Source organism: Electrona antarctica (assembly GCF_951216825.1).
Source record: "Electrona antarctica genome assembly, chromosome: 21".
In the NCBI taxonomy this organism is placed as follows: domain Eukaryota; kingdom Metazoa; phylum Chordata; class Actinopteri; order Myctophiformes; family Myctophidae; genus Electrona; species Electrona antarctica.
The window spans coordinates 24,006,102-24,018,042 of record NC_136802.1 but is presented as its reverse complement, the minus strand read 5'-3'; the positions used below and the strand labels follow the sequence as shown (position 1 = coordinate 24,018,042).

At 42.4% G+C, this 11,941-nt stretch overlaps 1 long non-coding RNA gene across 1 annotated transcript in view; it reads left to right on the top strand.

Annotated features, from left to right (window-relative positions):
• Nucleotides 1-531: 531 nt before the first annotated feature.
• Nucleotides 532-11,941, top strand: part of LOC306913882 — a 95,657-nt gene continuing 84,247 nt past the window's right edge. The window contains exon 1 of the long non-coding RNA XR_013788603.1: nucleotides 532-850. This is a non-coding gene — a long non-coding RNA (uncharacterized lncRNA). The remainder of the gene's footprint in view (nucleotides 851-11,941) is intronic.

Here is an 11,941-nt window from a genome sequence, read left to right as displayed (position 1 = left end):
GGAAGATAGTCCATCCAGGTTGTAGCCACTAGAGGCGACATGGTACACAAATCCTACAAATGGTCTCCTAAAAAGGTGTCCACCTACTTCACACAGATACGGGATGTAAACTAAAGATGACGTGGCTATTACCGTCTTGGTTGCTGCTGTGATCAGTGTTGCCAGATTTTGGCTATTTGAAAATACTAGATCTACAAGCTCACAGCGACACGTGAGGTTTTAGATGTTATTTTCAAAACATATTGAGAATAAATTGAAATATTTTGAATATTTTTGGCACATTAATAGTAATAAATAAAATAGAAAAATCACACTTTAGAAACAAGCCCAAATAAGCAACTACAGTATACTTTAGAAACAAGCCCAGCTACCAATATAGCTTGGCCATACTAATATCACACTGAGTTAGTTTGGGTTGTTTTTTGGGGTTTTTTTGCACCGGCGGATTCATGTCTGGCCACTTGCAAGGCTATAAAGTCGCTTATAATAAGCAGACATGGCAACACTGGCTGTGACAACTGGATAGGAAGAGTGCACACATTCACTTCCTGTGTTTTCCCCCCAGTAAGCTAAGCTCCAACAGGTGGATAATATGGAAAACACACTTGTGGTGGCATTATGTCAAATAGATTAAATTGTGTGTGTCCAATAGCCTAGGCGGGCCTCTCTTTCTAAACACAAAGCCATACAGGATTGAAATTGATTTAACAATTGCATGGTGATGAAATGAAGACTGACATAGAGACTCACCACCATACTGGAGGAAGAAGTTTTGGATATCTTTCTTGTTTGCAAAGCAGACATTCCACTCAAAGGGCACAACTTGGAAAACACCAAACCTTTGTCAAAGGTAGGCTAATCTAAAACCAAAATATTCATTTTAGAATAATTTGCATAATGTTTCCTGCTCAAATTGAAGTATGCTATACTAGTCTGTAGCCTATTCTCTAGAGCAGTGGTTTTCAACCAGTGGTCCGGGAACCACCATTGGTCCTTGAGGGAGTTTCAGGTGGTCCCCAGCTAAATTAACCTGACTCCGCCAGATGGGGCAGCAGAGAGTATACTGGGTTCCAGTGTACTCTCTGCTGCCCCATCTGGCGGAGTCAGGTTACAGCTAAATGATGGAGTTGGTTAATGGAACCTCACAGATCTTTAACTCTTGAGAGTGTTAAAGGGTCCATTTGGTTTCATTTTACGCTCTCAAAGGATAAATTCTTGTTAAATAATGCATTTACAAGAAGTCTAATCTGCACAATTGGATAATGTAGGATAATTGTTATTTTGATCAACGTTAGACAAAATCCCCCCCGGGGGATCCCGAAGTTATTTTGGGGGTCCCCAGATTGTTTTCACACAAAAAAGAAGAGAAAAAAATTATAATATTTATTTATTTTTGCAACTGAATGGCTGGAAAATGGAAATTGAGAGTTTTCATAGTACACATAGTACAAGCATAAACTTTCCTTAATGATTATCTAGTTTCAGTATTTATTTATGATGTATTTTCTCTATTATTAAGGTTATTGTAGCGGGGAGGGCGGGGGTCGCGAGACATGGCCAAAGCATTTCCGGGGGTCCCCAGCCAAAACATTGAGAACCCCTGCTCTAGAGGCTCAAGATCATACACTATTGTAATAGTTAATAGCCTGATGTTTAAAAACATTCATATTTAAGAGCAGAATATGTTTTGATGCTGGGTGAACAACACAAAGTCAAGGCTTTAAACGAGGCTGAAACAGCATTTTTGTGACATTGAGTACCTAATGCTCAATTTATTAATTTACTCTGTATGTGATTTGACTTGATGCACTAGTATGTCCACTTTGTCCAGTGCATTTTAAACGGCTGTCTTTGTATTACATTGCCAGTTCAGTCATATTGGAGGAGCCTTAGTACACTTTAATTCAGCCTAGCTCTCTCCCTCGCTCGTGCATGCGTGCGTGTATGTCATACAGGCTGGCTGCTTCCTTTCTTCTCCCAATCTCTCTTCTCTTTCAATCTGTCCTAAAAAAACATTATCTGGTCATATTTTGCTACTGGAAAAGTACGAGAAAAGTAAATCTCAGTTTTATTTTACTTTACTTTTACTATTTTCTTTCAATTCCACTGAAAGCAGGGACACCGCTCATGTTTGATTTGAAATCTGACTCAAGACCTGTGCCCCCTCTCCGATCCGGTTTCCTGTCTGTCTGCATTTGTACCATATAAAATAAATCTGTTTTTAATGTCTAATGCAAATGCCTAGAAACGTATACTTCCACTCCCCTTGATGTTAATGCAATTTCTTCCTTTAGCCAGCAACTTGTGTTTAATTTAAATGTGCTTCTGCGTGCTAGGCATTCTGTGACCTTTCAGAACAAATGCATTTTGAAGCTCAGCCAAGTGTGCACAGCATCAAGGTTGAGAACCATGGTTGTAATATTTTGAAAGATTATTTTAATTACATTTTCTGCTCTATTAGTAGACAGATAAATATATATATAAAAGAATGGAATAGGTCATGAGCCAGATTCTAAATTAATTAGATATGTGCCTAAACAGTAAACACACACATTTGGTGCTATTGGCACTGTTGGAAGGGAATTTTGCTAATGCACGAGGGAACGGATATAGCAAGCAGAGTACCATCATGTTCTATTCCTTATGTTCTTGTAGTGTTCCAAAAAGCTGAGGAACACCACCCATTTTACTATTCGTACTCTATGTACCTTCTATGGACTACTAGAGATATCTTACAGTATACTGTTGTCCAAAACCAGAAGAATATATGCAGGACTGGACTGCAGTCTCTGAAACTCTGATGTCTGCAAGATGTTGTGGAGCTGCTAGACCACATATCCTTAGAGAATGTATTGTGTACTTGGATATAGCTTTTCGTGGATAAGGGTATGTTTTATAAAAAACAGATAATATTACAATTAAACAATAAAGCTCAGGAGAACAACAGCTCAAGCAAATGCCCTAGCTTTGATTTCCAGATTTCAGCCTCCCCTGATAACCATGCAGCATGTCTTATCAGTCTGTGAGTTGATTGTGCAGGACCCATGTGTATTTCTTTGATTGACTGGATTCATCAATACAAAATGTGTCAGTGTGGCACACGTAAAAAATTCCCTGTGAAGTAGAGATTAGCCTTAAGACATGTTGTGAATTCACAAATTTTAAAAGGCTTTTTAAAAGGCTGTCTTTGTATTTAATGTTATCCTACCTGTCCATCACCTCAGTTCATTTAGAGAGTGCTGCAATGCATTAACTAATAGGGGCCTCAGGTTTGTCAAGGTCTAGCAACAAATGGCCTCATCAGAGAACAGCACCTTTTTCTTCATTTATCAGTCTCTAATCTTGTTTATTCTGGGGCTAATGGGAGACTGTGGAAATTGCCTCGCTGCAGTCACTCACCCTCAGCTTTCACTTATCAGCACCGTCCGTGCACCGTCTTGAGAATGGGGGACCTTTGCTAAGGAGCTCCTTATCACAAGCCATGGTGTGTAGTGGGTCTCCTGGGCAGAACCCCACCCTCACATCACACAACCCCATACCTCTGCCCAGCCCAGACTACTAACAAGAATCTGTTTCATCTCCAGAGCTCGCTCCCTCCCTCCATGCATTCCACATTCCCAGTCCCCATGCAGGCTAGTCATCAAAGACTGGTCAATCATAGTGCATGCATAGTGCATGCATGCATGACTAAAGAAAACATCACATATATGGACGTGAATAAGCAAACTCTCTCTTTCTCTCACCTCCTCTCTCACTCTTATGTCTGTCTATGTATATTGCTTGCTGATTCTCACTCCACACTGCTGAAAGTTTGACTTTTATCGGTGCTGTCCAAAGCCAGCCACACACAGATGAAAAACGATGCTGATTAAAGTTGTTATTAACACAATGCTGTGTCATTTGTCAAAGCATCTGTGCATCTTGGCTGGTACAATACATCTTCATTACATTCAAATTATTTGTTTTTTCACACGCACGCACACACACACACGCACGCACAGCTCTAGTGTATCCAATACTCAAACTGTGCAGATCAAGGGAAGTAATGGTTGGGGGCTTCCCTTGATCCCCACTGTTTGAATATTGGATAGACTAGCTGTCATTATCTGCTGGGTTGCTAGTCTAAACTCTCCACTGGCCAGACTTCAAGCTGTGCGCGCACACACACATGCACGCACGCACACTTGTCCAGTTCCCACAAGAGGACGTTGGTACTTTCCATGCAGTCCCATAAGCAACATAATGACACACACCACCATTCAACTGTGGTAAAAAAGAAAAAACAGCAGAGGGTTGTGCTGTGGAAGCTCCAAGGTCTGGTCATTGTTTCGCTGACTCTAGATCAGTATGGCTCTCCGTCTTTTCTCACAGGCGATATCGTGCGTGTGGTCTGCGATGTTCTCTTCTCTCTGTTCTGCCTCGGCTGCAGCAGTGATAAGTGAATGTAAATGACTGCGGTCAGCGTGGATAAACTCTGGTCCTGGGACTGTGGGAAACTGAAGCCAGGGGCCTGATATAGCTTATCAACATCTCAGCCCAGTGACGGAGGACGAGCCGGGGCCCTGCTCTAGCCAGGGCAGCGGCTTTATCATGTGGCACGTTAAGCCAACCTCCCCTCACCCCCACCCCCCACCCCCATGCCTGACCTCCTGGCCTGGCTATCGGTCACCTCACCATGTGCCTGGTGAAATTGGGGCGGAATTTATAGACAGTGACGTGTGTCTGAGCAGAAGCCATGAGATCAGGTGTCGATCGTTCCGTTGGCAATAAAGCTAGTGTTTATTGAAAAGGTTGAATGACTCATCACTTACTTACCTGGCCTCTAATTGGAAACAGTGTTGGATCCCACACGGGCATTTGAGATGTTGCTTGCTAGCAACACTTTTTGATTGCCTTCTGCCTATGTCGACCCAGCTATCGGATGCCATTATAATGTCAACTTGACATGAACGTTAGCGTCCCTATTATGGGTCATAAAAGGTGAACGTTCGGGGTGCTTTGGTGGCAGACCTGTTAGAGCGCATACCATATCAAGGCTCAGTCCTTGCTGCGGCCAGCCCGAGTTCAAATATGACCCGAGGCCCTTTGCTGCATGTCAGCTGTCTCCCTCTCCTGCTATTTCCTGTCCCGCCACTGTCCCTATAAAAAATAAAGACTTGAAAACGGCCTAAAGAAAAACTCAAACGATCAGTGAAAATAGTTTAAGTTAGATTTGTAAGCATATTTGTGGCATATTGCGACGTGTTGTGAGCTTGTAGGTTGGCTATTTTCACAGAATGTTCAGTGGTTATGTCCCAAACATTGGAAGTTAGTATATAAACTTTATCAAACAATTAAGCCTATAGACGCCTTAACAGACGACGTCCCACTGATAAGCACCACCATGCGCGCGCAGGCCGGCAGCACATGAACCCTGCCTCTCATAAGATGCAATGGAAATGTTCTAACTGCACTCACTTGTAAAAATGCACCATCACACTTTCAGATGCTGTTTTTTTCCCAGTGTGGAGGAAGAATGATTTGGATTTTTTTTTACATGAAACAGTCACTCCTGCGACCAGTCTCAATGTTTAATAAATAAATAATTGGTCTATTCCTTTCTCCACAGTGAACCAGAGCTCTTATTTATGGTGGGTTTCAGCTCAAGAATGCGTCTCTTTTCTATAGCTTCCCCAGTGCTTCAGTCTCCATTAATTTTTTTTGTCTGGCTCCTCTTTGTGAAAGCCAAGACAGGGACCGAGGCCAAGTCTCTTGTGCTGTATAGTGAGGAGATGAATAAGGGAAAAAAGAGAGATAGGTGGAAGGGAAGGGAGAGGGAAACAAACAGAGGCACAGTGAAACATAATGTCAGAAACACAACTCTGGGATGTTCTCAGGACTCACAATGTTCGTGGTAATGGAAAGTACATTTCTTTCATCACATTTCACAGTATCAAAAGAAATCCCATTATACGATTACAAGAGATGAATAAATGATCAATGTCATTATATTGTCCAGCCCTAAGAGAGAGACGTGATTGAATGATAAGCAGCCGTAATGGACTGGGGATAGACGTGAGGAGGGCTTACAGACAGAATGTACAGATGCTAGCTCCATCAGGACAGCACAACGTAATGCAAAGACGAGAGCGAATAAAATGGAGAGAGAGAGGTCACAGCCCTTCTCCTCCTGTCCTCCTATACCTCAGAGAAAGCTAGATAAAGAGGAGTTAACTGGTTCATGGAACAAGCAGGCTAGCTCAGATGATTACAAAGACAGATGCATGACGAGAGAGAGAGGGCGCGGGCACATATACACGCCAAGAAGCGGCAAGAAGACGCCTAGTCCAGGCGTCTCTTCCTGGGTTTTAAACAGCTGGTGGATGGAAATGAAGCTCGTGCGTGGCTTCAACTTGCAACATCGGCAAAAGCGTTTTAGTTTTTTGCCGACGCGTCAAGTTGCAGCCTCGCGTGTACGTCATTTCCATCCACCAGCTGTTTAAAAACCCGGAAGAGACGCCTAGGCTAGGCGTTTCTTGTGGCTTAAATGTGCTTACACCCAGAGAGAGAGATGGGAGGAGGAATGGAGTATGCAAAGTGAGCGCAAACAGCTCCATACCTCTTTGTGTCTGAAAGCCCACTGTATAGGAGGGTGGATCAATGTGTGTGTGGTTAGTATACGGTATGCATGTCTGCAAACCTTGGCTATTGCACCATTAAATGAAATCTCTTCTATGCCATTTGAAAATTATCCAAAGAGTAGTTCACCCAAAAAAATCAATTACACACCCCATGAAGCCTTGAATTCATGGACATTTCTATTGTTTTTGTCACATTCCTGAGCCAATAACTTGATCAGTGGTTTTCAACCCGTTTCATATCAAGGCCCATTATTTATTTGGCATTTGAGCCACGGACCATCATTAGATGTTGCCTCGCAATAAAAAACAAAACAAAAACAAAACATTTTGTTATCGTCGGATAAGATCTTGTCTACAATTCCTTCTTGTAAATTAAGTAATGCAGATGTTTAACAATAATTTAACTCTTGAGAGCATAAAATAAGGGTCCATTTGGTTACCAACTCTCTGTCATTTAGCTGGGGACCAAACAGGAAGGTAGGAGCGCACACCAGTAGTGGGGAGGTGCTGACCGCGGGAGATAAAACTGACTGAGAAAGGAGAGACGCCGCACAGCTCGTAGTCACGATGCCAACACATTTTTTTTTTTTTTTTTTTTCCAACGTTTCGGCAACAAGTTGCCTTCTTCAGGGAAGGATTTAGCTGGGGACCACCTGGAACCCCCTCAAGGTCCACTGGTGGTCCCCGGACCACTGGTTGAAAACCACTGATTTGATGACTGGCAGAGTCTCCGGTAATGGAGACTCTTTGTCATCAAATGATTGGCTTAGGAATGCGACGAAAACCAAATCTCCACAAATTCAAGGCGTCATAGGGTTCCTTAGCCAAGTAGGGCTATTGTCATCCAGTTCAATCAGGCCGCTAGCTGACTCCATGTGTTGATTTGAAGGTTGGGCATTCATCGATGATGGGTTCAACAGTCCAAAGCGCTTTAAATAGATTGTACATTGCATTCACTCATTCACACACACAATAGGGACTTTAAGCAACGACGGCTACGGCAGTCCGTCCGGCAACTGGAAATGTATCAGTGTTCGATACATAAACCTGCTTGCCGTCGCAGCCCTTTCTACTACAGCAGAACCTACACTTACACGTAGTGTCTACACCGCCATGTCATAACCATGTTTATTGAAATTATAGCTGTCATACATTTACACAGATTGCTCCGTCACATCTCTTATGCAGTGTAATGTGTTGGCATGCTCTGAATGAAGAAATAACACTAATACCATATGTCATATTAACCATGTTTATTAAAACAGTTTTAGAATAACACAGATTGCTACAGCACCTTCCTCTTTCCACTGCTGAATAATTAAGCAATATCGGCAAGTTAGCTGACGTGTTTATGTTTGACACATGCTGCATAGACACGTCACCATGGGAACCAAAATGGATGGGAACCCGTCGCCACTACCACACAATGGACTGTTTTGCAAATCTTGCTCATACTGTAGAGAGGTATAATTAAGTGACTATGGGCGTATACTAGCTGGAGATATTTTCTATGCCATGTTGTTATGATTCACTTGGAGACTCACAAGACTCTCCTGATTGCACATTTCACTCAGATGGAAAGTAACGTAAATTGCCTTCAGTGGCACTAGACGCGCTACAAATGAACTTGGTGAGATGATGCTGGTGTCGACTCACCAGCATCTACTATTGGTTGTCTCTGACTATTGGTTGTCGGACTATTGGTTGTCTGACTAATAGACTATTGGTTGTCTGACTATTGGTTGTCTGACTAATAGACTATTGGTTGTCTGACTATTGGTTGTCTGACTAATAGACTATTGGTTGTCTGACTATTGGTTGTCTGACTAATAGACTATTGGTTGTCTGACTATTGGTTGTCTGACTATTGGTTGTCTGAGTATTGGTTGTCTGACTATTGGTTGTCTGACTATTGGTTGTCTGAGTATTGGTTGTCTGACTATTGGTTGTCGGATTATTGGTTGTCTGACTATTGGTTGTCTGAGTATTGGTTGTCTGACTATTGGCTGTCTGACTATTGCTTGTCTAACTATTGCTTGTCTGACTATTGGTTGTCGGATTATTGGTTGTCTGACTATTGGTTGTCTGAGTATTGGTTGTCTGACTATTGGCTGTCTGACTATTGGCTGTCTGACTATTGGTTGTCTGAGTATTGGTTGTGTGAGTATTGGTTGTCTGACTATTGGCTGTCTGACTATTGGTTGTCTGAGTATTGGTTGTCTGACTATTGGTTGTCTGAGTATTGGTTGTCTGACTATTGGTTGTCTGAGTATTGGTTGTCTGAGCTGGTTGTCGGCTCTCAGCTTCCCACTCTCAGCTTCCCAAAAAAAACCAGATTCCCATCATGCACCTGTGCACAGTGTGAAGCTCAACAGCACCACTTTGTCACCTGTTGGTACGGGTACAGGCTTTAGTTTAGACATACTATTGGTCCGACTGTCATTAGGCCGACAACCTACCTCTTAAACCAGAAACCTAACCACAAGCACGGGAGCAGCGCATGTTCGACCGCATGTCAGACCGTTGTTTCCGCATGTCTGTCCGCTGGTGTGTCTAATCTATGTGTGCATCCCGTTGGTACCCTAAACAGACATAGGGAGCCTAGACAGACATACTGTAGGGACATAGGGACACACACTGTTGTTCATTGGAGTGGCTGCACCACTCAAAAAGGTTGAGAACAACTGACTAGAATGAATTCATAATATATCAATTCAATTACAGCCTGGCACCTGCCCTGGTCTGCAGCCCGTATTCTTGGCACATACCCTGGCACTGTGTGAATGAAGCCTGATCGCGTCCATGTTTGACATTTTCTAATTTGTTCTACGTGCTGCCAGCACATTGGCTCTGAAAGTGTTAGTAACGAGATTTAACCCTCGTTTGTGTAGTTATAGGATCATCACAGTGGATCTGTGTAACACAACTTGTGTCACTTTGGATAGGACACAGATGCTGCTGATCGCACCTTTCCTTTATCATGCAGGCAGAACATGGACACTGCCTTTTGGAACTTGAAATTGTAACCACAGTGTGTCTATTATGGGCATGTCAATAGTCGGATATCCTGTGAAAGTAGCAGAAAGTTCAGTTTGAGCTTGTAGATTTTGGTGTAGAGGAACCAAAATAGACCCCTGGGAGACCCTGGTCATTCATGTACTGTCTACGGTTTAAGTTAAGATGTTAACACCCCTAAAATTGTACGTTTTTCCTGTCTTGGACATTAAATGTCCAATTTTGTGTCACTGTTACAAAAGGAGGAAGTAGCGCATCTTCTACAATAGGCTACCTAAAAATGAAAATAAATTGACTCCATGGATAACGTAGTTTCTTGGACGGCGGTGCATTTTGTGAAAGTCTGTAATTGTTTTCCACCTTCTGTTCAATTATTTCCCCCCCCTGCCCTTCTCTCTCTCTCTCTCTCTCTCTCTCTCTCTCTCTCTCTCTCTCTCTCTCTCTCTCTCTCTCTCTCTCTCTCTCTCTCTCTCTCTCTGTGTGTGTGTGTCTTGGCTGTTGGCTTAGCTAAGCTGTATGTTTCTGTCTTACTGTGTTATTCATAATAGAAATGTATGCGGGCAGAGATAAGTCCTGTTGTCCTGATGTGCACTGGGGAGGGATACAACCTAAGCCCTGGACGCCTGCATTGCAGATAGGCTAACCTAATGTATTCAGCCTCACACTCCTACCTCTGTCCATTATTAATGTGCTTGCTTGAGCAAGAACACTTGCAAATACGGTACTATTCCAGACTTACAAGTGGGGTTGTTTGTTGGTTTAACTGCTAAAACACTAACACTCACACTCAACGCATCACGAGTAAGGTGGAACCCTACTGGATGATAAATAAGATAAGATAAGAATAAGATTTCTTTGCCTATTCAAACATAGCTGATAAACAGCTATGTTTTATACTTTATTTAGTGCAGGGAGACAGGAGATGCACTTAGGTCAGAGTCAGAGAGAAATTAAACATTACGAGAGTCTGATTCGAACTCGAATACTCGCAACTCACAAGGAGCCACCAGGCACCCTGTTCACACTGAAATGTCAACAAACTGAGGGAGCACGTTTAGTTTGGACCCCAAGGATGCGCCTTTTCGTGTCCTCAGTGTGGTCCAGTGTGCCAGAGGAATCTGAATGTCCAACAAACCAACTCTCCAGGCACCACTGATACAGTGGAAAATATGAATCCAGACTAATAGAAAGTAAACTTTGACAGAATGTTTTGGACAGTACTTTTGGAATGTGACCTGGGTCCTGATAGTGGTTGTAAATTATTATTATTAGTGTTTGTTTAAATGTTGCTGTTTGTTTTAACATGATGAGTTCCATATGGGATGGGATTATGGTCCCATGAATTTGAGATGGTAACAGATACATTTAATCACAGACATCTGCCTTTGGGATTAGTTTCTACGTCTAGTTGTTTTGGTAGAGACTGTTTCGTCCAACTGTATGCTCCACTAAAAGAACATACCATCACGATTCAACGATACAGAGACACCTCCCCGACAACATCGCCGAGACCTACTGTTTATTTCTGGACCGCAATGCTTATATGAGACGATTTTAAGATGACCCAATGTTGTTCTCCATAGAGAAATTACTTCCACAAACCAGGAGATGAGCGAGTTACGTCAGGACTCTATTTTGGCCCGTTTTACTTGACAACTTGAACCCTTTAGTGTCCCTATTTTTGGTCATAATAGGTGAACATTTGTCAGAAGTAGGCGAACATTAGCAAAAATAGCAAGCATTGTGAGCTTGTAGATCGGAACATTTTTGCTGACGTGTTTGGGTGCATAGAGGGACAAAAGGAGGGGACCATGGAGCCATGGGGGACCACCAGTCAACAAAGTATATAGGGTTTATGTGGTTAAATCTTAAAATGACTGCAGCTTTAGCTAAATTATTCTTGCCATTGTGGTTTTGTGGAAAAACCCACAAGTCAGTGACTTTTGTGTATCAGCTGCCAAGTATTCCAGAATCCACAAATCCTTTGTATGTCATCGTCATCACCAGACCATATGGTGAGGTCATTTAATGTATGATCATGTGCAATGCATAAAACAACGAATTTGCAATGTTGCAAATTCATTTTAGCAGGACGCCCATGGGTTGCTGAAACACATTATACTTAAAGCTGTCAATTTACACAGATGTGCATGCAGCATGCCCATGATGCACATGTGCTTATACAGTTGGGTGCCACCGATATTGTCCCTTATCATTTGACCCATTTAGGCCTGACCTCAACATTTTAAAAAATCCTTCTAAATCCTCCAGTTTTCTGAAATAAATATTTTCACGATTTTTCAAAA